The sequence below is a fragment of the Miniopterus schreibersii genome (genome assembly GCF_964146895.1).
Source record: "Miniopterus schreibersii genome assembly, chromosome: 8".
NCBI lineage: Eukaryota > Metazoa > Chordata > Mammalia > Chiroptera > Miniopteridae > Miniopterus > Miniopterus schreibersii.
In genome coordinates this window covers 65,327,771-65,355,253 of record NC_138109.1, presented here as the reverse complement: position 1 = coordinate 65,355,253, position 27,483 = coordinate 65,327,771, and positions in this window count along the sequence as shown.

Genomic DNA, 27,483 nt, shown 5'->3' with positions numbered 1-27,483 from the left:
CATATGATACAATATTGATAGCATTTCTGTGATTCAGAAATATATTTGCATGTTTGAAAAGTGAGAAAACAGGAGCTCATAGAAATGAAAGGATTTTCTCAAAATCACACAATTACAAGGTATCACAATTGTAAGATTGGTTTGATCTCAGGTCATTTGCTCCTTGAAGGGCCAGTTTTCATTAGTGCCTATAAAAACATTTTCCTTCAATCAGAAATAAAGTCCGTATTGCCTTCTCTCTCTACATAAGCAGCAACTGGGAATGGCCTTCTATACTTTTGTTCAATTGGTTGTTAACGCTCAATATGGTGATTATTAGCCAGAACTCCACGGTTTTCCAGTTTCTGTTGGATCTTCCTAAAAATGTGTTACTTAAATCTTTGCCTTAGTAGGTTCTGGCTGGGAAATAAGACAGATTTCTGCACTGGTGATTTAATGCCTTCCCGGATCCATTATCATTGAGAAAATCAAGTACCATTTTAAAACTCTATAAAATAAAAAAAGGTTAACTTTTTGGGGGTCACTTTCTAGTTCTTCTTAAAAGCAGTACTAAGAAATAAATTAAGTTGATCATGATATCAATTAAGTGGGTGGTACCACATTGAGGGCAGAAGCCAAGCGGCTAATTTTCTAATTCCTCAGCACATAACAACACGCCTTCCATGTAGCTGGCAGTTGGCTAAGGTTTGTGGCAATGACCGTGATGGAGGTTTGAAGGTTTATCTTACCTGCCTGTACCACTTCTGGTTCTCTTATTCTGTTTTTATTTTAATCTCAGGTCTCCGCATATGCACACAGATGCAACATTATGAAGGGAGAGAAAAAGTTTTTGTTGAAGACTTTACATTGGAGAGAAAACTTCACTGTTTCTGATGACGCTTTTGTCCAATGGCTTTGAAAGGGATCCTTCTAAGTCTAAGTAAAGGCTAAAGGTGATTAACTGATAATAGCTGTTTCTAGAAAATATCTCTTCTCTCATTCCTTTCCATCCCCATGATATTAGTTTCCTGTTGTTGCTAAAACAAATTACCACAAATAGCGAGCGGTATAAACAATGCAAATCTGTTACCCTATAGTCTGTAGGTCAGAAATCCAACCTGGGTCTTTCGGTGCTAAAATCAAGCCGTTGGCAGGGCTGTGTTCTTTTCTGGAGGCTCCAGGGCAAGATCCATTTCCTTGCATTTCCTAGCCTCTGTAGAGTGTCTGAATTCTTTGGCTAATGGCCTGTTTCCTCATCTTCGCAGTCACCAACATCACATCTACTTGACCTTTCTTTTATTCTCATGTATTTCTCTTGCCACAGCCAAGAGAGGAGGAGATTGGGTTGGGCTCACCTGGATAATTCAGGCATTATTCTGCCTACCACACCTACTCCCTCGCTGGTGCTCTTTCCAAATCTTTTAAGATTTGTTGTAACACGATGGGGAAGACTAGACATTTTCTGCAGCCAAAAGTGGCATTATTAGTAAAATGAATTCTGAGACCCCTAAGTATCTTTTAGTGATCTAGAGTTTGGGAGTTTGGGGATATTTGAAGAGTGAAAGTCCCAAAGATAACGTAGTTGTAACTATCAAGTGGAGAGGTGAAAAGATTGCACGTGAAAGAAGGAGATGACCAAAGTGCTCCTGAGCTATGGGCATGGGCCATAAGGCGTCTGGAAGGGGGAGGCACAGGAGTAAACCCTTCCCTAATCCATCTTTAAAGGACTCCACCCCTCATTCTGAGGGTGCACAAGAGAGCAGTCCACTCTCCTTTGCAACGATGGGATGTTATCCCAGGGTGGTCCTCAACATTTCACATGCTTGACAGGACTTCTATCCAAAAACTAGAGTGAAATGAAAAGATGTTTGGGGTAAACAGAAATCAAGTCTCTCTTTTGTCCCTCAAGTTAATCTTCTTTTTTAAACCACATCTGGAAAATTCCAAGGACCCACCTGTGCTCTTTAGTATTTGCCAATAAAATACCTGCACTTTGAGAGAGAGAAGGGAATATAATTAAATGAACATGCAGTAAGTTCCTACTATGGGTTAGAGTATTCACATATTTTCTTTCTTTTTATGTTCTCATTTTGTTATGTGTTAAATACTGGTAAACCTCTATTTTGTAGGGAATAAAAACCCAGGTTGAGTAACACGCTGGAGAAGCAGCAGTGGCAGATTTGCATCTAATTTCCTTGTCTCCAAAGCTCTGCTCTTTCCTTGCCTGAATAGGTAGCAAAGCAGATTTTAGCCAAAATTTTATAATATAGACTAATGTCAAGAGGTAGGCAACAATGGACAGTTTCTCCTTTTTCTTAACCTACTCTTTTTGTTAGATTTTTAGGATAATATTTGGACAGAGAACACACTCCATAAATGGTAGCTATTATTACTTATAGAATTGATTAAATTTACAATTAAAGCCATTCGTTCTACTCATTAGAAAAACAGCTGCCGTATATATACACTAATCTACTTTTTATTCAGCTCATCCATGGAACTACTCTTCTGCAAATTGCTATGAATTTGTCTAAAAGGAGACACAAAGTAAAAAGAACACAATTTTTGACCCCAAGGACTGGATGATAAAGCAGATGATCACATGCTTAAACAAATAGCCAAAAATGGAAGGAAAATATGGTAAATGTCATAAGGGTGGTGGTACAAAGTGCTATAAAAAGATTTCAGCAAAGAACTTAGATATATTTCATTTACAAGTATTTGCTAAATCATACATTATGATGCATTTGCAAAATTTGGCAAAACTAACAATAAAGGAGACAAAGATAGGCAAAGGCAGAGGCTAGAGGAAACAGACATAAATGGCTGATTAATGAGGTTTGCTAATGTTCTCATTGCCCATATGCTAGAGTTAGTCATCATGATTAGTGAAGCTCAAGAGAGGAAACTTCAAGTCACTGTAGTTTTCCAGAGCCTAGTTTCCTAAAATAAGTTAGTTTTGCATAGTAAAGGTTACATGGTAGATGGATTGTAAAAACGTTTCCAAATTTCCACTGCTTTTTGTATCCAAACCCTTTGCAATGTGAGCTGCATCTCTTTCCATCAATAGGTGGGGTCTATTTCTCCAACCCTTGAATATGGACTGACCTTATCACTTGTGTTGGCTGAAAGTCCTTGCCAGTCCAAGAAGAATTAAATGAGTTGTTTTTTTTTAAACTGCCCCCACCTTGAGACCAAACATAAAACACACAGAATTGATCTGAATCTGTCCAGTGATCCCAATTGAGGCCCATGATATGTGAGAGAATCTAACTAAGAGCGTCAAAGAAGACTATCCGATCTGCAGCTGAACATGGGCCAGGAATGAGCCCCAGTAAGCCCACTCAGGTCAGCAGAAGTTATTCCCCAACCCATAGATTCAGGAGAAAAAAAATAGTTGTAGTTTTAAGACACTAAAGTTTTGGGGTGACCAGTTACGTAGTAATAACTAACTGATGTACTCAACTTTTTATTTTCCTGAACAGATTGTACGAATGATAGAGGATAACCCCTGCATCTCTAAACACAAAAATAATGGTGTTAACTTTTGAAACCACACAGTTCAGTGAGTATTTTAAATTTGACAAGGATGGAATAAATTTGGGGGTAAGAAGTATTTTCTGCTGTGTAAAGATAATCTTTCCCCTCTTATAAGCAAAGGAATTTTGGAGAGGTTACTACCCACTATGTCTCTTTGAAAATAGATGTCAAACTTCAGTCTCTAGCCATGATTAGTTAACAAACGTATCCTCACACCATAAAAATCTAGAAAGAAAACTAGAAAAATTGACAAAATATATGACAAATATTTCAGACTTTAGACATAAGATAAAGCAGGATGGTAATTCTGAGGGAAGGAAACATGCAAAGTGAGAACTACGATCAACCCAGGTTTCTGCTTGAAGTCACCTTATAGACCATAACAGAGGCAGGGCAATCTAACCTAGACCTAGACTAGAGGTAACTTTAAACCAGCTATAATAACATTTAAAAATAGCTTTTGAAAGTATTAAGCCAAACTGCAAGTTACTTAACTTCCTTGCCATGACAAAGTCCAAAACTTAAAGGGAAAACACTAAAACCTAGCATTCAACTATGTGAATTCACCTTGTCCAACATTTAATGAAAACTGTCACACATATAAGGAACCAGGGGGAAAAAAGACTGCAACAAAAGAGAAAAACCAGTGCATAGAAATAGAAACACATATCAGAGATTATGGAATTAGCAGGCAGAAAATTTAAAAGAGTCTTTATGAATATGCTCAAGTATTTAAAGAAAAACATGAGCAAAATAAGAAGTGAGAAAAGAACCTTCGTATTGTCTGTGTGTGTTTTTGTTTGTTTGGTTTTTGGTGTGTGTTTTTTGCTTAATCTCTTCAAGTTTTTCACTCAGCTCCCCAATACCCCATCGCCTCTGACAGCTGTCAGTCTGTAATCAGTATCTATGAGTCTCTTTCTATTTTGTTTGTTAGTTTACTTTCTTCATTAGATTCCACATATAAGTGAAATCGTATAGTATTTTCCTTTCCCTGACTAATATCATGCAATTGTATTAAAAGTAAATTAGACACAGCAGAAGAAAAATAGTGAACTTGAAGATCTACCATCAGAAATATCCAAAGTGACATGAAAAAAGAAAAACATAATAATAATAATAATAATAATAGCCTCAACTGATCTATAATTGGACGTAATTGGAAACCAGGAAGGAAAGTGGAGAGTAATAGAAATATACTGCTTTAATGTTCATGCATTATTCCTGCAGTAGTATATTACTTGAAGCTAGGTTGTCAGAAGTTAAAGATGCAAATGGCTAAAAAAATAAAATGTTGAAAAATAAAGTTCCCTTAGTGTTGATAAAGTGGGATAGTAAAAATATTCAAAATAAGACAGGAAAGGAAGTAAAGTGGAAAAAAATGAAGCAAATAAAAAATAGCAAGATGGTTGATATAATCCTAGCATTATAAATAATTTCATTGACTATAAACAATCTAAATATTCTGACTAAAAAGCATAGGCTGTCAAAATTGGGTTAAAAAGAAAGACACAGCTATATTCTCTCTACAAGAGAAGCACTTTAAATATAAAGATAGAGATAATTTCAGAGAAAAAAGATGTAAAACAATATATTATGCAAACACTAATCAAGAGAATCTTGGGATGGCTGTACTAACCCCAGCCAAAGTACACATTAAAAAAAAAAAAAAAAAGATTATTAGCAGTAATCAAAGGGAACATTTCATCAAGGGCTCAATTCATCAAGTTGATATAACAACCCTAAATGTTGATGTACCTAGTAACGGAGCTTCAAAAATGCCTGAGAAAAAATCTCACCAAACTGAAATTAGCAATAGACAAACTCTTCATTACAGCTGCATACTTCACACTGTAGCTAATAAAACAAGTAGTCCTGAAACAGTAGAATATGGAAAACTTGTAAAGCGCAACCATCAGCTTCACCAATTTAAGCATTGTTGATAGGAATGTAAAATGTTTCAACCACTTTGGAAAACAATTTGGAAACTTCTTATCAAGTTAAACATACCCTTAATATATAACCTTACAATTTTACCCTTAGATATTTACCCAAGGGAAATGGAGGGACATATATCCACCCAAAGACAAGTACATGCATGTTCTTAGAAGCTTTATTCCCTATTGCCTCAAACTGGAAACAAGTCTATCACTAGGCAAATGGATGAATGATTTGTGGTGAATTCATACAATAGAATACAGAAAACTACTCAGGAAAAAAAAAAAAGCAAGGTGCAACCAAGTGGTTTAATTTCAGAAACTTCACGTTGCACAAAAGAAGCCATATCCAAAAGAGTACATATGTTATGTTACCATTCATATAAAATTCCAGAAATTGCAAATGACAGAATGCACATATATTTCCCTTGGGATTAAGGAGGGATGAGGGCCCCTGATGCAAAATGGATGAAGAAACGTTTTGGTTTTATGGAAATGTTCTATACCTTGACTCCAGTGGAGGTGGTTGCACAGATGTATGCAATTGAACTACGTACTTAAAATAGGTGTGATTTACTGCATGAAGATCATACTTTAATAAAATTTATTTTTAGAAAAAGGACCTCAGTTTTTCACTCCATTCCTAATATCAGCCTCATTTAGATGAATAGAACATATACCCAGTGTGTTAAATTAGGAAATGACAATCTTTAAGGAAGAGCATTCTATGGAATTAATGTCTGGCTGGGTGAATTGATGTTTTGAAATTTTTAATTAAAATTGGCACTGCCTTCCTTTTTTCTGAAATGGAAATGTGAACACAAATGAATTTCATCTAGAAGGGAAATCCATAGTCATTACAAATTCATTCTCTTGATTATGAAGATGATACAAGGGACATAAATGAAACACCCAAATGCAAATTGAGTGCCTGTCCTTCTGTTATTTCTGTATGTCTGATGAATGAAGCATTATGGTTAGGTAGCTATCTTAGCTAACGAGAGAGCTAAACAGTAACCCAGTGCCTCACAACTCCTTTAGTCCACATTGAACATGAATAAAGAAAAGAAAATTGAGGGTAATTAATCTACATGATGCTTTTCATTGGGTTGGGAAATAGCAGAGGAAAATACTTTAGCAAAGAGGAGATAATAAATCTAGTTTCAGGTGTGTTGAGTTTGAGGTGCCTTTAAAATCTCCAGTTTGAGATATCCAGTAGGTAGACGATAATACAAACTTGGAGCTTTAAGAAAATTATAGATACTTTAGGGACACAGGTATAGAATGAGAGATCAGGAGATGTGGAGAGGAGGAGAGGAGAGGAGAGATTTTTTTCAAAAGAAGAGGAAAGAAATTGTTAATATTTATTGTAAACATGTCTTTCAAGAAGTTGCATGGTTGAAGGGAAGGGAAGGGAAGGGAAGGGAAGGGAAGGGAAGGGAAGGGAAGGGAAGGGAAGGGAAGGGAAGGGAAGGGAAGGGAAGGGAAGGGAAGGGAAGGGAAGGGGAGGGGAGGGGAGGGGAGGGAAGGGAAGGGAAGGGAAGGGAAGGGAAGGGAAGGGAAGGGAAGGGAAGGGAAGGGAAGGGGAGGGAGGGAGGGAGGGAGGAAGGAAGGAAGGAAGGAAGGAAGGAAGGAAGGAAGGAAGGAAGGAAGGAAGGAAGGGATTTGAGAGATTGCTAGGCATGAAGTATATCGCTGATTCTCTACACTAACTGGGTGTCCAAAAATTCAATCCTATCGTGATACTACCTGGGGTTAAAATTAGACTCCAGAAGTTTAAATCCTGTCTTACAAGACTACCTTCACCTACCTTCACTTCTGTCTAACTTGTCTACAGATTCAAAACTTTTCATGACCCCTCCCTTGTTCAGATTTAATAGTTTATTGAAATGCTTCACAGAAGTCAGGAAACACTTATGATTATTACAAAGGATTCAACTCAGGAACAGCCAAATAGGAGAGATGCACAGAGAAAGGTAAAATGAGGGTGGGAGGCATAACTTCCATGTCCTCTCTGGGCAGGTCACCCTCCCCACACTTCCACCTGTTCCCCAACCCAGAAGCTCTTTGGATTTCATTATTCAAGTTTTTATAACCCAATCTGTAGCCCAGCCCTCTCCCTTCCCTGGAAGGTGGGCTGGTGTGGGCAGGGGCTGAGTTTCCACACTCTAAGCACCTGTTTGGTCTTTCTGGTAATCTCTTCCAATCCTGAGGCTCTGTAGGGGTCTCACCCTGAGTCACCTCACTAGCAAAGACTCAGGTGTGATCAAAGGGGCTCATTATGAATGACAAAAGACTCTCCTATCACTCAGAAAACCCCAAAGGTTTAGGAGCTCTGTGCCAGGAACATGAGACAAAGATCAAACCATATATTCTTAATATACCACAATTTCTATCAGCGGAGGTGTAGAAACCAGCAAAGAGAATGAAATATATGATAGGACAGGAAAATTAGATTTGTATGGTCTCCATGGAGATAGAAATGGGATTAACAGCATAGTCTTAGTGGCAATGTGGATTTTTGAAAACAAGGAAGAGAGATGTAGGTATGAGGAACACAGAAGAGAGAATTCAGATTATCTGGATGAATTCAGATTATCATTTATCTATCATCTATCTATTATCTATCTATCATCTATCTATCTATCTATCTATCTATCTATCTATCTATCTATCTATATCTATCATCTATCTATCATCTATCTATCTATCATCTATCTATCATCTATCTTTTATCTATCATCTATCTATCTATCATCCATCTATCTATCTATCATCCATCTATCTATCTATCATCTATCTATCTATCTATCTATCTATCTATCTATCTATCATCTATCTATCATCTAATCTATCATCTATCTATCTATCATCATCTATCTATCATCTCTATCTATCATCATCATCTCTCTATCATCTATCTATCATCTATCTATATATCTATCATCTATTTATTATCTCTCTATCATCATCTATCTATCTATCTATCTATCTATCTATCTATCATCTATATCTATCATCTATCATCATCTATCATCTACACACACTTGAAATTCAATGACAAGGAGATTGGAGGGCCTGAGAGAACAGGAAAGCTGACTAAAGTCAAATCAGAAGCTTGCTGAGCAGCTTCTGGTGTCCTAGGAAGTTGAAATCCACAAATGGGCAGAGCCCCCCACTCTATAACAGTACACAGATTTCCCAAAAACATTGATGGCCCAGAACTAAGAGAGTAGTTGACTACTGATTCATTGCAATTTTATTTTGGATTCACTACAGTACCAGTGTAAGAGGAAATTTTCATAACATTTTGTGTTTGAAATTTGTCAAGTGTTTATTTATATTAAAATTTATTATTATTGTTGAAAGTATTACAGATACCCCCCCCCCCACCCTGGCAAGTACTTATTGATAAGTCTTTTGAAAATTGCAAAGCAAGGCTGCAAATTAAGAAGACTTGGGTAACAACTTCTAGATAAAAATGATGGAGGATTAGCTGATGGGAGCCTGTTGGGAGCTAGAGACAGACATAAGGCTATTGAATACTGAAGACCAGTTTTCAAGGTAGGTGCAGCGGCCAGGAAAGGGGAACTTTAGAAGGGCTTTAAATGTGTTTAAGGACTGGAGGGCTTTAAGGAGCAGACTCAGAACTAAGTCTATGCGAAAGGAAGAAATTGGTGGCTTCTAATGGACTGTCCGAAGCTCATAAAGGTTCCCTTACTTGTCTCTTTCGTTTCCTGTCCCTGTTCCACATCCTCGGGGCTGCCTCCCTTTCCCTTCTCATTCGGCACCCTGGGGCAGTGGAAGAGGCAGAGATGGGGTGTAGGAAGGGGAACAGTGATATCAGAGATCCAAATAAGCTACTGGGGCAGGGGGGAGGAGAGGAAATGGGCTGGGAGTGGAATGGAAAGGGCTGGGCACAGTGAGAAGCTGGAGGTGAGGTCTCAGTTGAAAGTGACTTGATCTAAATGGTGAAGAAAACAATTTGTGGGTCAGGCATGCCTAAGTCAGCAATTGCTTTATGTTGGGTGCGTATGTATATACCCCAAACCTGCTATTAATTCTCTTTACTTACTGGCCCTGTAAATATTTTATGTACAACATTGCGATTTTAGTGTTACTGTTTTCAAGACTTAGTTAAGTGGTGCCGGGGTTCTGGTCACCACTGAAGCAGAAAATTTTTTCACTGATGCATCTATGATTGCTTTTAAATTTCTGTATTTTCTACCTGCCTTTTAATATTCACTTAAAAAGGAAAAAAAAATAAGTTCATGTGAGTATATGTGTATTGTTCACATGCTGGTGCGTGCACACACACAGCTAAATGAAGCCAGTTGTGCAAGGCTGTGTGCGATCCGAATTCAATTTGGTTGTCATTAAATGGTTTTGTGTATGAGAACAGGGCCCTTAGGGTCATATTTTCTTAAAACATACACTCCCATTATGTGCTTCTATGTCTGAAAAGAATGTGCAGGTTACCTTTATGGGAATGAAGAATAGTTATACTGAAATGCATCTCATTCCTGAAGGACTTTTCCGAGTTTTGAACTACCTATTTTGTAAAACTCAAGGTTGATTTTTTTTTTTTTTACGTCTATGAAATAGTAATATAGTTTTATGTCTTTCTATAACCATAATATAATGATGGCCTGAAACAGAGCAAAAAATTCCCATAAAATGTTAAATGATTCAAAGCCACTTTATGAACTGAGATTCTTCTTACAACTTTGAAAATGTCAACATGAATGTGTAAATAAGCAGAGGCAGATCCTTCAAGTATCCTCAGTTATCCTGCTGCTCTCAGGATTTTAATTCCTAGCAGATGATTAATATGGAGGAAGACATACGTAAATTGAAAACGTTGTCTTTTAACTTACTATACTAATGTCTCCTTACCTAGTAATTTGGTGAAATAATTTAGCAAAATGCATCCACAGTAAATAGGTTTCTCTTCAAGCCTAATGCTCTTTTCCATCTTAACTGAGCATAAAATTGTATCTTTAAAGATCTGCGAGTAGAAAAGGCTTGATGCCTGTTGAATAGTTCAGTGTGACATATGGTTTTAAATGCGACAATTTTATCTGCAGCACACAGTATCTGCAAATTTGAGCTAATGTTCCTGTGAAAACAAGAAAGGATTTGTCCAAAAGCTAAAAGAGGAAGAAGAAAATCATTTTAGTTACCATATGTAGAACACTGAAAACTGTATATAAATAGCAAACAATATTGACACTTATACATCCATAATTATTTAGAAACATGTTTTTATATCTTGATATTCTATTCAAACATTAATAGTAACAGAGATCTTAAATAAAAATTTCTCCCGTGGTCAGGTAGGTTATACATACGAGGAAAGCAGGCACAGTGAGTAATGCGGTGGCTCCCGGCAGCTGCCCTCGTACAGCAGGAAAGGGCTTCACAAGGTTCAGTAGTCTGTTGCCATGGTCTCCTGCTGGCCTCGAGTTGCCAGATAGGCCAGATTTTCAAGACATGCCCCATAATTCATTTTTCTAAAATCTTACAATCATGTTGGCAATGGGGTTTTTTTCAACATAATTTGTTTTAAAATAGTTCTCTAGGTCAGACTTGGTATGTGGGCTACTGATTTGTTACCTCGATATCTGATGCATGCTATTAAACGAATGGAAGGGTAGGTGGTGGGGGGGAAGGAAGAAGGAGAGAGGAGCAGAGGGGGAAAGAGAGAGAGGGAAATAAATTTCCCACAATATACATAAAGATTAAATTTTAATCTCACTGAAGATCATCTAAAATACTAATCTCAATCTTAATACAAAGGAAAATACAATTTATTAAGACAAATACAGCTGATCAGGCTTTAGAACTTTATTTCTTTCCAATGAAGTTGTACACCTGGTAAAGACTGACAGCCTCATGTAGACTGTGGAATTGATTTTGTGTATGGTGTAAGATGGGAATCAAGGTATTTTTTTCAATATGAAAATAATATTGACCTATCACCATTTGTTGGTAAGACCATCCTTTCCACAATGCTCAACAGTGTCACCTTGGTTGTAAAGCAAGTATCTATCTGTCTGTCTATCTATCATCTACATCATCTATCTATCATCTATATCTATCTATCTATCTATCTATCTATCTATCTATCTATCTATCTATCATCTATCTACCTATCTATCATCTATCATCTATCTATCATCTATCATCTATCATCTATCTATCATCTCTGTCATCTATCTCTATCTATCATCTATCTATCTATCTATCATCTATCTATCATCTATCTATCATCTATCTATCTATCTATCTATCTATCTATCTATCTATCTATCTATCTATCATCTATGTATCTATCTATCTTCTATCTATCTATCTATCATCTATCTATCTATATCTATCTATCATCTATATCTATCTATATCTATCTATCATCTATATCTATCTATATCTATCTATCATCTATCATCTATCATCTATCATCTATCATCTATCACTTATCTATCTCTATCATCTCTCTATTTAACCTATCTATTTATCTAATCTATTTATCTATATATATCATCTATTTATCTATCTAATCTGTTTATATCTATCATCTATCTATCATCTATCTATCATCTGTTTATCTATATCTATCTATCATCTATCTATCTATCTATCTATCTATCTATCTATCTATCTATCTATCATCTATCTCTATTTATCTAATCTATCATCTGTTTATCATCTATCTATATCATCTATCTATCTACCTACCTTCCTGTCTGTCTATTTATCATCTACCTATCAATCTATCTATCAATCATCTTTCTATTTCTTTCTGGACTCCTTATTATATTCCATTGTTTATTTGACTCTTGTGACTGTACTATACTGTCTTAATTACTGTAGTTTTATAAAAGGTCAAACTTGTTACTCTAAGTCTTTCAACTTTGGTGGGTTTCTTTCCCCCCTAGAATGTCTTGGCTACACCTGGCCCTGTGTATTAACACATAAATTTTAAATCATCTTGTTAATTTCCAACCCCTTTGGAAAACATTTTGACATACAGCTGAACAGATGTACCCAGGGACTTCAAGTACATTTCCCACAGAGATGTAAACAGTGTACCTAAAGACATATTTAAAAATGTTCATAGCAGCACTCTTTGTAATAGGCAAAATCTGGAAACAATCCAAATGTTCAACCACAGTAGAATGAATAAATTAATTGTTTTATATTTATTCAAGTGAATACTATATACAGCAGTGAAAATGAACTACTTTTATAAGTAATGACATGAATAAATCTGACAATATGGAATAAAAGAAACCAGACACAGTGAGTACAAATTGTAATTCCATTTATAGAGACTTTAGAAACGAGTAAAATAAGTTGATATTAGAAGCCAATATACTGGTTGTCTTTGGGGTTAAGGAATAACTGGGAATGGCATAATGAAGGCTATTCAGGTGCTTGTAATCTATTCCTAGGCCTGGATGCTGGTTACATGGGAACATTTACCTTGTGAACATTTCTCAAGCTGTACGTTTATGATTTCTGTACATTTTTATATGTATTATACCTCAGTAAAACATTATTTGAAAGTATGAATTTAGTGTCTGAGGCATAATAGCCTTTTTTGTTTGTTTTTAGTTCTGTTTTGCTGGTTGGTTTGTTTTTCCTACAGAGCAAAATTTGGGAGCATGGAGATGTTTGTGGATCCAGCAACACGGCATTACAGTGCATGGTATAAAAAACAAGATTTATTTATTTACTTATTTTAAATGTGTTTTTATTGATTTTAGAGAGAGGGAAAAGGAGAGAGATAGAGAGAAACATTGATGAGACTGGAGATCAACCCCCAAACCCGGACATGTGCCCTGACTGGGAATCGAACCAGTGATCTCTTGGTTCCTGGATCGATGCTCAACCACTGAGCCACCATGGCCAGGAAAGACTTATTTTTTTATTGCACTTTCATATGTCAGAAGAACCCATGTAAGAAGCTCAGAAGATGCCTAGTGTTATAGTGAAAAAAGTGCACAACCAACAACTGACTACTATGTAACCAAAAACAGAAACCATGAAGGAAAAAACAGAATAAGAGTGAATTAAATGGGTATTTGTATCACAGAGAAGTCATAGGAGTCATCTAATCATACTTCTCTTTTTATTGAGACATTATTTTCCTTTTCTGCCTCCTTTCCTTTCACCAGCGATTAAAAACTAAAGACTCACATGGATGCAGCATCAGCTAATGAAGACACATTTTGCAATAACATCCCAAGACTTCCAACTATCAGCTCTAGGGTTTTTGTGATTTGTGTTCAACTGCTCACTGATGTGAGCAAGCTCGTGCAGTCAAACAAGAGCCTAATGACAACTATAAGGATAAAGGGACTTATTCTGGACCACAGGGCTCATTGCTTTCAATTTTGTGCTGTATTATCAGCTAATAATAATTGTGTGCTATTCTCTCAAACCCTCTGTCATGTACCTAAGAACACTAATGTTTGGGGTATTTTATACTCCATTTCAGGTTATACTAGTATTGAGATCCAAGCCCTTGGCTCCAAGAGTTAGGTTTTTTTCGACTTAGAATGGTTACTTTTAAACACTTTTAGCTCCAGCACTTGATTTTTAAGAGAAATTAAACAAGGAAATGGTTTGGGTGGTGGCACACAACGCAATATACACATCAAGTATTATAAAAAAAAGTACACTTGAAACCTATATGATCTTATTAACCAACATCACCCCGATAAATTTAATTTTAAAAACACAAAGGAAAGTGTAATATGAAAACAGATCACAGTGGGTCCACTCCGAATGAAGTCGCAGTGGGAGAGCATGGCCAGGGCTCCACTGCGTCCTGCTCCCTTCGTCCTGTCCTGCTCGGTTTCCAGCCCCAGCCCCTCAGGCTATCCTTCATAGGACCTTTCCTCAGCTTGAGTTTCCCCCCAAAACAGTCTGCAACAAGGGCTCTCATGTAAGTATCTTACTTTGGGATAAAATCCCAGGAAATGGAATTGAGGTCTGGGGAGAAAGGGAGAGATGAAAGGGAAAGCCATCCTGTGGGCAACTGGGGTTTGTTCTTACTGGGGCCCTCCTGGAAATTATATGGAGTGAGCTTCAGCCAATTGTCCAGCTGAGGATTGGGAAATTGGGAACATTTAATTACTAGATCTTGCCTCCATTGGCCAAGGAATCCCCCTTGGAGTGTTAACCTCCCTCACAAGTCCAGTTTTGTGCCTGAGCGAGTGGAGGGTTCCTGCAGGAATCCTGTGCTGCTGCATCTCAGGGCACCAGAGATGTGTGGTGTCACCACCTGGGAGAGGGGACTCAGCTTTTACTTGAGCAAAGCTGGTTTCTGCAGCGATGCATTAGTAAAAGGTGGCCTGAGAGGAGGTAAGATGGGGCCCAACAAGCATTAGATGCAAACCCTAGGTTCAACTCTCTAAACCTGTTATGCTGTGACCCACTGCATGAGTTAGACTCCCCTGGGGTGCTCCACAGGCAGGCGCCTGGGACCTGAGGAAGAGCTGATGAATCAGAATCGCCTTGGCCGGGGGCCAGGAATCTTCATTCTACATAAAATTGTTAGGTGAATATGCACCGTGAAGTTTAAGAACCAATACTGTGGTTCGGCTGGGACCTCTTGGCTCAGAAACTTTTTTTTTTAAATAGCTGATACCATTTCTTGTCAGGGGAAGCAGCTGCTAATATCAGGTAAACTGTGCAACAGGTAGGTGGTGCAACAATTATTCTGTAAATAAAAGTACACACCCCACACTCTTGTATTCTCTTCAGGAATCTTCTCTATTCCTCCCTCATCCCCCATTGTTTCAGCTTCATGTCTTTTGGGTTTTGTTGAAATACTCCTGACATTTGCTCTTGGACACTTGAAAAGTGTCTTCTCTTTACACTAGTAAGTATTTTACTGATTGATTTTGACCTTTGTGTTTTCTCCAAATCTATTTTTTCCTTAACTTTCTCACTCTGCAGGGTATTTCGTCTGTGAATGTTGACTAAATAATTTTCTACGCTATAATTTATAAAATATTTCCTCTCAGGTCAAGAAAGTAAGAGGTGTTATTGCAGCTCGGTTCCAAAAGTGGTGGCCAGAGGCTGGATGTTTAGACAGGGCCCGAAGCAAGGTTCTGCCAACCTTTCAGAGGCTGCATAACAAATATTCTTTATTTGCTTCTTCAGGTGTTGGAATTTGCTGCAGCCTCCTGAAGGTCACCCCTTAGCCTTCACTCCCTGCTATCAATACCAACTGTTATGAGTCCCCTATGAAAATAAAAACCTCCCTAGGAGGGATCGTTCTAAGCTATAATCAGTTAATACCGTACTTTTCAATTAACACTCCGGCAGAGATTATTTGAAAGTCAGCTGAGAATAAGAACAATGGGGCAGGTTGGTACTTGGAAAGCCTGGTTAGAATAAAATGAAAGAAAAATAAAGTAAAAGAGGAAAGCAATCTTTATAATTTTGCTTGAAACTTGTAGGTGTTACGAGAGATATCTGAGATAGCAAAACCTCAGACATCTCTCATAGCAATATTTTTGCTGATACATCTCCTAGGGCAAGAGAAACAAAGGAGAAAATAAACAAATGGGACTACATCAAAATAAAAAGCTTCTGCACAGCAAAAGAAACCATCGACCAAACGAAAAGAGAGCCCACTGTATGGGAGAACATATTTGCCAATGACACTTCTGATAAGGGGTTAATTTCCAAAACATATAAAGGACTCAGACAACTTAACGAAAGGAAGACAAACAATCTAATTTAAAAAGGGGCAAAGGATCTGAACAGACAATTCTCCAAAGAGGACATACAGATGGCTAAGAGATATATGAAAAAATGCTCAGTGTCACTAATCATCAGAGATGCAAATTAAAACCACAATGAGGTACCACTTCACACCTGTCAGAATGGCTCCATCAACAAATCAACAAATGACATGTGCTGGTGAGGGTGTGGGGAAAGGGGAACCTAGTACACTGCTGGTGGGAATGCAGACTGGGGCAGCCACTATGGAAAGCAGTATGGAGTTTCCTCAAAAGATTAAAAATTGACCTGCCATTTGACCCAGTGATCCCACTTCTAGGAATATATCCTAAGGAACCCCAAACAAATCACAAAGAACTTATGCACCCCTATATTCATAGTAGCGCAGTTTACAATAGCTAAGATCTGGAAACAGCCCAAATGTCCATCACTAGATAAGTGGATAAAAAAGCTGTGGAACATTTACACCGTGGAATACTACGCAGCTGTGAAGAAGGATCTTTTATCCTTTGGGGCAACATGGAGGGAACTGGAGAGTATTATGCTAAGTGAAATAAGCCAGTCAGAGAAAGACAAATACCACACAATCTCACTCATATGTGGAGTGTAATAAACAAAATAAACTGATGAACAAAATGGATCCAGAGACATAGAAGCATGGAACAGACTGAGGGATCTCAGAGGGAAGGCGGGGAGGAGGGTGTGGGTGGAGAGAGATTAATCAAAGAACTTATATGTTTATAAGCATAACCCATGGACACAGACACTGGTATGGGGAAGGCCTGGGGGTGAGGTGCATGCGGGGTGGAGGGGATCAATGGGGGAAAAGGGGGACGTCTGTAATACTTTCAACAATAAAGATAAATTTAAAACAATAAATGAAGGAAATCTATCCGTTTGGGACAACATGGATGAATCTAAGGGTATTATGCTAAGGGAAATAACTCAGACACAGAGAGACAAATACTGTATGATTTCACTTATATGTGGAATCTAAAAAACCAAAATGCACTGTATAAACAAACAAAACAACAAATCTTATAGATGCAGAGAGCAAACTGTTGCTTGCCAGAGGGAGGGATGCGAGAGGTAAGTGAGAAAGGTGAAGGGAATACGAGGTACAGACTTTTAGTTATACAACAAGCCACGGAGGAGTGGTGTAGGGCGCAGGGAATACAGTCAATGATATTGTCATGACTTCGCACCGTGACAGATGGTTACTAGACTTATTGTGGTGATCACAGAGTAAGGTATATAAATGTTTAATCACTATGTTGTACACTTGAAACTAATATGATATTGTATGCCAACTCTACTTAAAGTAAAAGACATTTTTAAATGTGTGCGTTCTGACTGCTCTCTTCCTGTCTCTCTCCCTCTCCTCAGGCCTCTCTATCCCCTGAGACACCACAATATTGAAATTAGGCCAATCAGTGGCCCGACAACGGCCTCTAAGAGTTCAAGTGGAAGGAAGAGTCACACATGATGCTATTGCACACGTATAGTGCAAACATAACGTTTATATGCCCTGGGAAACCAAAAAAGCTGTGGGACTTGCTTTACTGCAAGTGGTGGCCTAGAACCAAACCCACAAAATATCCGAGGTATGCCTGTAATTTGGAATTTGGAATTTTAAAAAGAATTGGGGTTTTCCCTAGGGCTAAAGAAAGCCACAGAGTGTTCACTTTCTCCGGTCATTTCCTAATGATATTGCGCCTCTGTAGCGTATGACCGTGGTACACAGGCCGAGAGTAAAAAGGTCTTTACGGTTTCTGTGTCATCTTTTATTTGCCCTGTGTCTATTGCCAACAGAGCTTAAAGGTAAGGGAGCGCTTAGGTCAACAATATTTGTGAGGGGGTTGCCATTCTAGAAGGCTGCCAGGAAGGAGCACATTGAACAAATTACACTCCATTTGGAAGCTGACACTAACACAAAAATAGCATCTCCTCTGTGAAAGAATGAGAGTGTAAGTTGGTTGTCCTAATTTCAGTAAGTTATTTGTGTGGTCATATTGTACAACCCATCCAACAACTTTGGCCTTGAATGATTTTTTTTAAATTTGTTTATATTTTAATATATTTGGTACACAAAAATATTTATGACATGTATTTTTTATATATTATAAATTGTCATAATATATCCAACAACCCTAAACCCATTATCCAATCCAAGTGTTCAAACATAGTCACATAACTTCTCTCTGCTTCTCTCTCCCCACCCCCCATAATCTCTCCCATGTCTTGTACCAAGGTAACCAGTATCTTTAATTTTTTATTATTGCCTAGCCTATTTTTATAGTTTAATCATATGTTTATAGGTATGCCTAAATAACAGATTTTTCAGTTTTTCCATATTTGAGCATTGTATTCAATATATCACAATGACTATCTTCCTACTAGGGGTTACTCTTTTTCACTTTGTGTCATATCACTACAGTTGAATCATGCTATAGATCAATCATGTATATATCAATAAATAACTATGTCACAATCGATTTACCTATTCTCTTGTCAAAGGGGAAGTATTACTTCCAGTTTGTTTTGTTGTATGAATATATTCTCCTATATCTACTGATGCACATATGTGCGAGAGTTTCTCTCGTGTATATACCTAGGACAGGGTTTCTTGACCTTGGCACTATTGACATATGGGGCCAAATAAATTTTTGTTGTGTGAAGCTGTCCTGTGTATTGTAGGTTAGCAGCATCTCTGGCCTCTACCCACTAGATGACAGTAGTGTCCCCCAGTTGTGACAACCAAAAATGTCTCTAGACATTGACAAATATTCTGTAAGGGTCAAAATCACTGACCTAGAAATACATCTGTTGGGTTGAGATCAGGTATATGAATATTCACATTTATAATAGAATGTCAAGTTGTTTGCCAAAGTAATCAAAGTAATTATAACAAGTTATTGTCCCTAGCTTTCTTATCAATTCATTTCCTCTCCAAGCTTGGTGTTGTCAGATCTTTTAATTTCAAACAGCTAAAAAAATGTAAAATGTATCTCATTATGGTTGTAATTTGTATGTCCTTAATTATTAACTAGATTGAGAACCTTTTTACATGTGCATTGGCCACACTTGTTTCTTCCTCTGTTAGGTGCCTGTGCTTTGATTTTTGCTTAGTTTTCTATTGGTTTTTCTGCCTTATTGATTTGGAGAAATTATGTGTTCTGGTTACTAATCCATTGATTACTGAGCTATAAATATCTCTCCTAGCTTGCCATTTTTGAAAATTCTCGTTATAATGCCATTTGATAAACAGAATTTCTTAATTTTATTATAATTAAAAAAATTTTTTCATGTGTAAGCACTAAAAAACATAATATTTTTTCTCCCACCTTCTCAGTTCTTGTAGTTGGGCTAATAATTAAATTAACATGAGACAGATTCATAGGAGAAAATCAAATTTTTAATACATGCACACGGGAAATTCACATAAACATGAAAAGTTCCAAAGACAGTGAGGCAACATTAGTTACATATGACATTTTGGACATAGAAGAGAATGGAAATGGAGTCTTAGATTTCAAAAGTGAGAATGGGCGACTTACAGTTAGTTGAGGAAGAGCAGGACACACAAGGCAGGCAAATTCTTGCTAGGCAGAACAGAAAGAGTGGGACACGGGGGAAGTATAGCTAGCAGGCCTTTGCCTGAACCTTCTCTCCTCTTTACTGTGCTTAATTCAAGTTCAGCTAAGGTGAGCATCCTAAGATTCCCTTCCTGTAGCAGGCCTTTCCATCTGAATCTTTCAGGCAGGATAGTCAAAGATTCTTTCTGAATCTCTTGTTTCTTAATAAACAGCTTAAAATCAATATCCCAAAAGGCAACTTCAGGGTGGCAAAACTTTAGACCCCTTCACCTGGTGAACCATTTTTGCCCCAAGATTACAAATAAAATTGCCTATGCTTTCATCTGGGTTTAGCACATAGGTAGAATAACTTCTCCCTGACTTGCTTCCTCTTGGGTTGTTTACTCTGGGGGAAACCACCTGCCATGTTTTGAGGACACTTAGCTGGCCTGAGAGGAAGCCCACATAGAGAGGAATCGAGGCCTCCAATCAACAACCAACACCAATATGCCAGCCAAGTGAGTGATTGCCTTTGGAAATAGATCTTTCAGCCCCAGTCAAGCCTTCAGATAACTGCAGCTTAATGAGAGACTCAGAGCCAGGACCCAAATTCCATGTACACAAATTTATAATCTTCAGAAACTGGGAAAGATAGTAAATGTTTATTGTCATTTTAAACTACTAAGTTTCAGGGTAATTTGTTACATAGCTACTACAGATAGCTAATGCAGCTTGCCCTTTGGGTTGCTAATGATCTTTTGTTATGAGTACATTACTTGATCTATTTGGTTGGAATCCTGCAGGACAAAAACCAAGACGTCTTTCTTTCAGACTAGGTATGCTTTCTGCCTGTGGCTTTGGGTGTCCTAGGTGGAAGCTTCTGTTAACCTGAGAGATTTGGATCAGGTCAAGAATCCTAGACTCAACTTTCCTACTTTGATATTTGCCTATGACTCAGCAAGGAATAGCAGTGTTACTATCCTGATCTATCTTTGGGTATCTCTGTTCCTCCTGACCCCTGATGACTATCCAGAGTTCTCTACTATAATTCACATGGCAGGGTTGAGGGGAGGACCTCTGAAAATCTCCACCAACTCAGATGCAAACAACAGTGTTTTGAAGATTGTTTATGTAAGCAATAGTAGCAGGAGGCCTTCAGAGCACTTGGTCAGTCATTGTACTAAAAAGAAATAACCAAAAAGATTTTACCAAGGCCTGCTCACCTAGAAGGTTGGAACAGACAGCTTCTTTCCAATATAGGGGTGTTCAATACTTTTGGAGCTTTGTGGTTCCAAAAGATTAAGCTGAAAACATTTTTAAAGCAATAAATTACCTGTTGATAGAAACAAACCTGTTGAGTTTAGATAAGCCATCAAATATGGGGTTTTATAAGCTAGGTGTATTCCTTCAGCCTTTCCAAATGATATCTGCTACCTTATTTAACTTGCTAAGTGCCAAAAATTTAGGGAGCCTAAGTAGTGTTAGTTTTCCCAAGGCAAGATTTCTGGAAACTACTACCCTGAAAATCTGACTTCTATTACCTCTGACAATAACTCCCTTGCTTCTCTGGGCCTCAGTTTCCAAATCTATAAAATGTGCAGATGGTTTGACATGACTTTTAAGATCTTTCCCAGCTCCCATTTTTTAAAAAAAAAATCTATGGATAATACTTTTGGCAGCAGAAATTGGCAGCTGAGAAGGCCAAGAGATTGTTACCAAGCTCAATATTTGAGTCCGTCTGCCTGCTTGCACTGGCCCAGAGAAATGCACCAGCAGGAGCTTGCTGTACAGAAAGGTTAATTAGAGAATTGGCCACTCTGGAGATGGGGCTCTCATGCTCCAAAGACTTGACTCCCCCATGGCATGTAGGTTACAGATTACACTGGACAAATTCATAAGACACTGTGTGTGCAGGGTTCGGTATCATACTGGGATCTGATAGGTTAGAAGTGAAGTAAGAGTAGCTACATCATTTTTCAGGCCTTGAGGACAGTTCCGAAGTCTGCTCTGGCATCCCTCTGTCTGGTTTCATGGACAAGTAGCCAGAGGGTCATTCCACCTTAGGGCTCAGGAGCTGAAAAATAAGTTAGATCAAGATGTTATCTGTTGCCTGGGCCGGCATGGCTCAGGGGTTGAGAATCCACCTAGGATCCAGGAGATAGTCGTTCAATTCCTAGTCAGAGCACAAGCCCCGTTTGCTGGCTCGGTCCCCAGTCAGGGGCCTGCAGGAGGCAGCCAATCAATAATGACTCTCTCATTGCTGATGTTTCTATCTCTCTCTCTCCCTGTCCCTTCCTCTCTCTGAAGTCAATAAAAATATATTTAAAAAAAAAAAAAAGATATTGTCTTTAACCTGCCAGAGGTCTGGAACTTGTGTCCATTAGTCTGGTCTGGGCTATCGAATTCTGCTGCATCTGAGGTTCCTGATCATCCAGGGTAGAAGCCAGGTTTGTGAGAGGAAGAGAGAGAGAGGAAAAAAATAGATGATTTCTAGAGCTAGGATCCAAAGCTAAATTTAATCAAAGTCATAAGAACCCTTGGTTTCAAAATGACAAGATTATTCTTAAATTCCCAGTTGCAAAGTTCACATTTCACATTGAATTACTCTCAGCCTTTGAAGACCCTTTCACTACCACTAAAAATACCACATGGCAGTACTTTAAAAATGCTTAGTTATTAGTTAATACATTAATAAGGAGGAGCTTAAACCTGTCAGAAACATGAATGAGATGCTTTGAGATGAGACAGGGAGGAGAAAGTTGGCATTAACAGGGTGAGGGAACAGCATGTCAAGCTTTGCTGAATCACAGTCTTGCTCAGGGGGAAACTCTGGCTTCACAGAGAGCTTTTCACCAATTAAAACTGATATTGTATATATGTGTATGTGTGCATGTATGCACATGTGTTCATGTGTGTGGGTATGTAAATATAAACAGCAAGAACTGAGGATCTTTCGGTTGTTTTGTCAGAGAGACACCTTCTGCAATAGAATCGTGATTCTGTAAGGGTTAGGGGAACTTTCCTCTTACCCATTTAATTCTTCTGGATGGTTGAATAATTAAAAAACAAAAACAAAAACAGAACAGATTAACAGGAGAAAATAAAATATTAAATACATTTGCATGGGGAATTCACTTAAGTACGAAAATTCTGAAGACAGTGAGGCAAAACTGGGTATATATGTCATTTTGGAAGAAAGAGAAAAGGGTGGCACAGGAGCGGGGTCTTAGGTTGCAAAAGTGAGCACGCCCAATTTGCAGGTAGTTGAGGAAGAGCCGAACACGCGTGGCAGGTACATTTTTGCCAGGCAACCAGAAACAATGAGACACAGGGGTTACCTAGTGAACGTGCTTGGCATCTTCCTGTCTAAAGTTAGGGTGAAAATGCTTAAGGTGATAGGCTAAGGTTCCCTTCCTGAAGCAGATTTTTCTATTTCAACCGCTTTAAGGAGAAAAGGGAGAAGTAAAAAAACTCTTTTTGAGTTTGTTGAGCTTTAACTGCTTTCAGCCCAGAATGATCTGCATGCCAGGGTGGCACATTCCAGAGACACTTGCTCCCGACCCCCACGATTTCCTCTCCTCCTTTCTAATCAAAGAGTGTCTTCTGCAAAGTGAGTGTGGTGAAGCAGCTGGGAACTGGGCCTGCCAAGAGAGGTTTTGTCTTTACTTGCTCGGGGGAGTCATTCTTTAGTTGGCAACCCCCGACCATCTTCCCAACTGGTGCCCCCCCTGCGAGCCTCGCTGAGAGCACATTCCTCCAGGAAGCCCCCAGGCCTGCTGTAGGAGTGCCTGGCGAGCTGCAAGAGCACCACGCCCCCCTCCTGCTTGCGGTTCCTTTTGACACATCCGCCAGATACTGAATGCATTCGCGATGACTTGTTCAATTAAATGTGCCTTCATGTATCTGGTGGCATTTTCTAATGCAACCCACAAATCTCCTTAATTTTGTTACTTCCCACATCAAAAACAGAAAACCGAAAAAGAATGATTGTAAGGAACGTTTTATGTTAAGGATTCTGGTGACAACAACCTGGTGATTTTTCAGTCAATCAAGATTTTTTTTTCCCCCTTGGGAGGAAATAGAAAGTAGGTGGATAATTATTTAGTTGAGCTTAAAATGTTTCTTCTGCATGAGTTCCAGAGAAAATGAAGAGGCTTTTGTTATTAGCAGGGTAACAAAAGGAGGGCCTGAGGTTCCTGGTAGGTAGGGGAATTTGAGAGGGTGTGGAGTTGAGGGGGAGTTTTTCAATTGTCAAAGGAAGGGGAAAATGAAGGACAGAGAAAGGCAGTAAGTGGCTTCTTAATGCAAAACTTACAGCCTTATGTGGCAAGGAGGTTAACATTTATTTACTGAAGGAAACCAAGTTAAAATTGCCATTAGAAATTTACCATAATTATGGCAAATTTTATTTGTTCTTCCTGTGAAATACTGCATATCTTAATGCCATGAAAATGGTCTTTGATTAAATGAAAGGTTCTCAAGTAACAGAAGAGAAAAAAATCTGATGCACCATTAGATATACATGCATCTCTTTAGGTATTTCCTTGACTGCCAAAAACTGGACTCAGATCTCTCTTTCTAGGGAAATCCTGGATTCACTGGGGATAGATGACAGGATTCAGGGGTCTGAATATAGGAAATTTAAAGTAACATATTTGTTGAAAACACTTAGCTATCTCTAATATAAAAAGGAGACATTCGTCATTTGATGATGACATGTATTTCCCCTGGGTCTCTTTTAATATTAATAATAGTACACAAAATTATGAAATGTTAACACTAAAACAAACCAGTCTAACTGATCTCTGGGGTTGATTGATTCATTTTCACTTGTAAATTGATGAAGACTAGAGTGGATGAATTCTTAGGTCCTTTCTCAATCTATAGTCCTGCAGGGGCTAAAAAAGTATTACTATTTTTCCTCTCACCTTCTAAGTTCTTCAGGCTGAGATAATAAATTAACAGAGACAGATTATCAGGTGAAATCAAAGTTTTAACACATGCACATAGGGAATTCACATAAGCATGAAAATTCCAAAGACAGTGAGGCAACATTGGGCATATAAGACATTTTTGGACAAAGGAGAAAGGAGGAAGGACAGGGTATTAGATTTCAGAAGTGAGAATGGGTGATTTACATGTAGTTGAAGAAGAGCAGAACCTACCAGCAAAAAAGTTTTTGGTAGGCAACTCAGAAACAGTGGGACACAGGGACCACCTAGCTAACAGGCTTGGAGTCTTCCTGACTGGTGCTAGGGTGAAGATTCTTAAGGTGATTAATCCAAGGTTCCCTGTCCAAAGCAGGCTTCTCTGTCTCAATCTCTTGGGCAGGAAAAAGTCAAGGGTCATAATTTCTTCTGAGTCTTTTGTTTCTTAATGAACAGCTTAAAATCAATATCCCAAAAAGGTAGTTAGTTTTAGGTAGCAAAACTTTGGCCCCTTCATTTCTAAGTCTCATCTAGCATATTTAATTGAGTTTAAAACCTACAGCTTTTGCACATTTTAATATATGAAATTGAAGTGCATCTTACAATAGGTTTTTTTTTTTACATTTACAGTATTTATTGCAAAATAAATTCTACATATAAGTGGGCCCACAGAGTTCAAACCTGTGTTTTTCAAGGGGCAACTGTATTTCCAACGTCCAAATACAATAGACGTGCACTAGTATCTCAAAAACATTGATGATTAGAAAAATGTAGCAAAATTGTTAGGAAGTAATGAGTTTTCAGTATTCATTACCTCTGTTTTTAATATATTTAATAATAAATTAAAAATTTTTTAATAATGATGTCTTTAGTAACTGGCTCACAGAATTTCCTAAAATTTAACAATTGGCTCTTATGAGCTGGTACAAGATGGTTGTAGCATCCCGTTGGTCTAACGTGAAGTGGGGAGGTCTGGGCTGGGACATAAAGTGTTTGGTAGTAGTCAAACCCAGGATATGAATGAAATTCCCCCGAGGAGAATATATTTAATACAATGGTAAGATAAGGTAGTGAGGATGAAACCCTGGAGGGAGCCAACATTTAAAGAGTGGGCAGAAAAAGTGAGCATGAGGAGAAGATAAGAAATAGTGGTGAAATAGAAATGGGGGCTGCAGAGGGCAATGAGGGGCACCAAGGGAGAAGAGCGACCTAAGAAAGAGGGAGTGGTCAACAGTATGAAATGATACCAACAGGTGATCACAAGGAATGAGAATCTCCATTCATCTAAGGGAACATTTGTTCATTCATTCAACATTTGTTTTATTTTTTAATGATCCTGTCTTCTTTATTTCATAGCCAGATTTTTTTCTAATTGAATTTATGGGGGTGACATTGGCTAATAAAATTATATATTTCAGGCATACAATTCTAAAATACATCATCTGTGTTGTGTGTTCACCACTCCAGGTCAACTCTTCTTCCATCATCATTTATCTCTGTTTTCCCTCTTCTACTTCTCCCCATTCCTCTTTCCCTCTGGTAATCACCGTACCATTGTCTGTGTCATAATAGATGTTTTATAGTCATTGTGTAATAGCATAATCAACAATTTTTACTTTCATTTTTTGAAGGTACATAAAATAATAGTGCATATTACAATTAATGCCATCTTACATTTGATGAAATATGCTGTATAATTGAGGTATGAACCACACACACCTACCAATAAACTTAGCTAATGTCATTACTCATTAGCCAATCTTTCCAAAATCAACTTAGTTCATATTACTGGGCACCTTTGAGAGGCACATGGAAGTATGATTCCAAAAAAGAATTTAGTTGCTAAGTGTTCCACAAAGAAATTCTTGCTTTCTTTTTTTTGGACATCTATTTTGGAATAATCCATTCTTCTTTATATGAAACTATCTTGTTCCTTAGTTTCATCCAAGAGTGATTCCACTTAATTCCTGGATATATTGGTGTAGACAGTTCATACTTATGACTAAATATATTTATTTAGTAGTCAGTTAGTTAAAAAAGAACTTATTGAATTTTCATGTATTATGTTATCTACTAGCGATAAAATAGTCAACAGAAGGTGGTATCTCTCTCATGGAACAGGTTATTTAACATTGTGATGCAGCAAAGGCTGCACTGGAATAAATAGAAGGAATTACACAGAAAAGCCCAAGTCATTAGAAAGAGGTTTCTGTAGATGGTGGTATCTGAGCTGAGACCTAAAGGGCAAGAAGACTTAGCCAAGTAATAAGAAGAAAAGAGAGAAGAGCATTCCCAGGAAAAGACACAGCATATTCAAAGACCCAAGATTCAAGCAACAAAAAGCAAACAAAAACAAAACCCCCGAAACAAAAACCAAAATCCAAAAACACAGTATATTCAAGGAACTAAATTTTGTTTAGAATGGCTGGAAACACATGACAGTGTCAAGTTTTCTAAATCAAGCCTTCTGTCTACAAGCATTTTATCTAATCTGAGTTAAACTCTGTGCTAAACGTGATAGAATCACAAACAAAGTTCAAGATGGAGTTTTATACCCAGAACTAGATAATAATACAACTTTAAAGTAGCTACCAAAGTCCTCTTGGTTGTCTCACAGATTTTTAAACTCATCACATTCCAAAAGAAATTTATTCTATTTACATCCCACATGTGTCATCTTTCCTTTTTTCCCATTCTTGGAGAATAATCTTACTCTGTCACCCAAGCTCCAGATCTCAAAATCATACCAATATGCTTGATAACTTC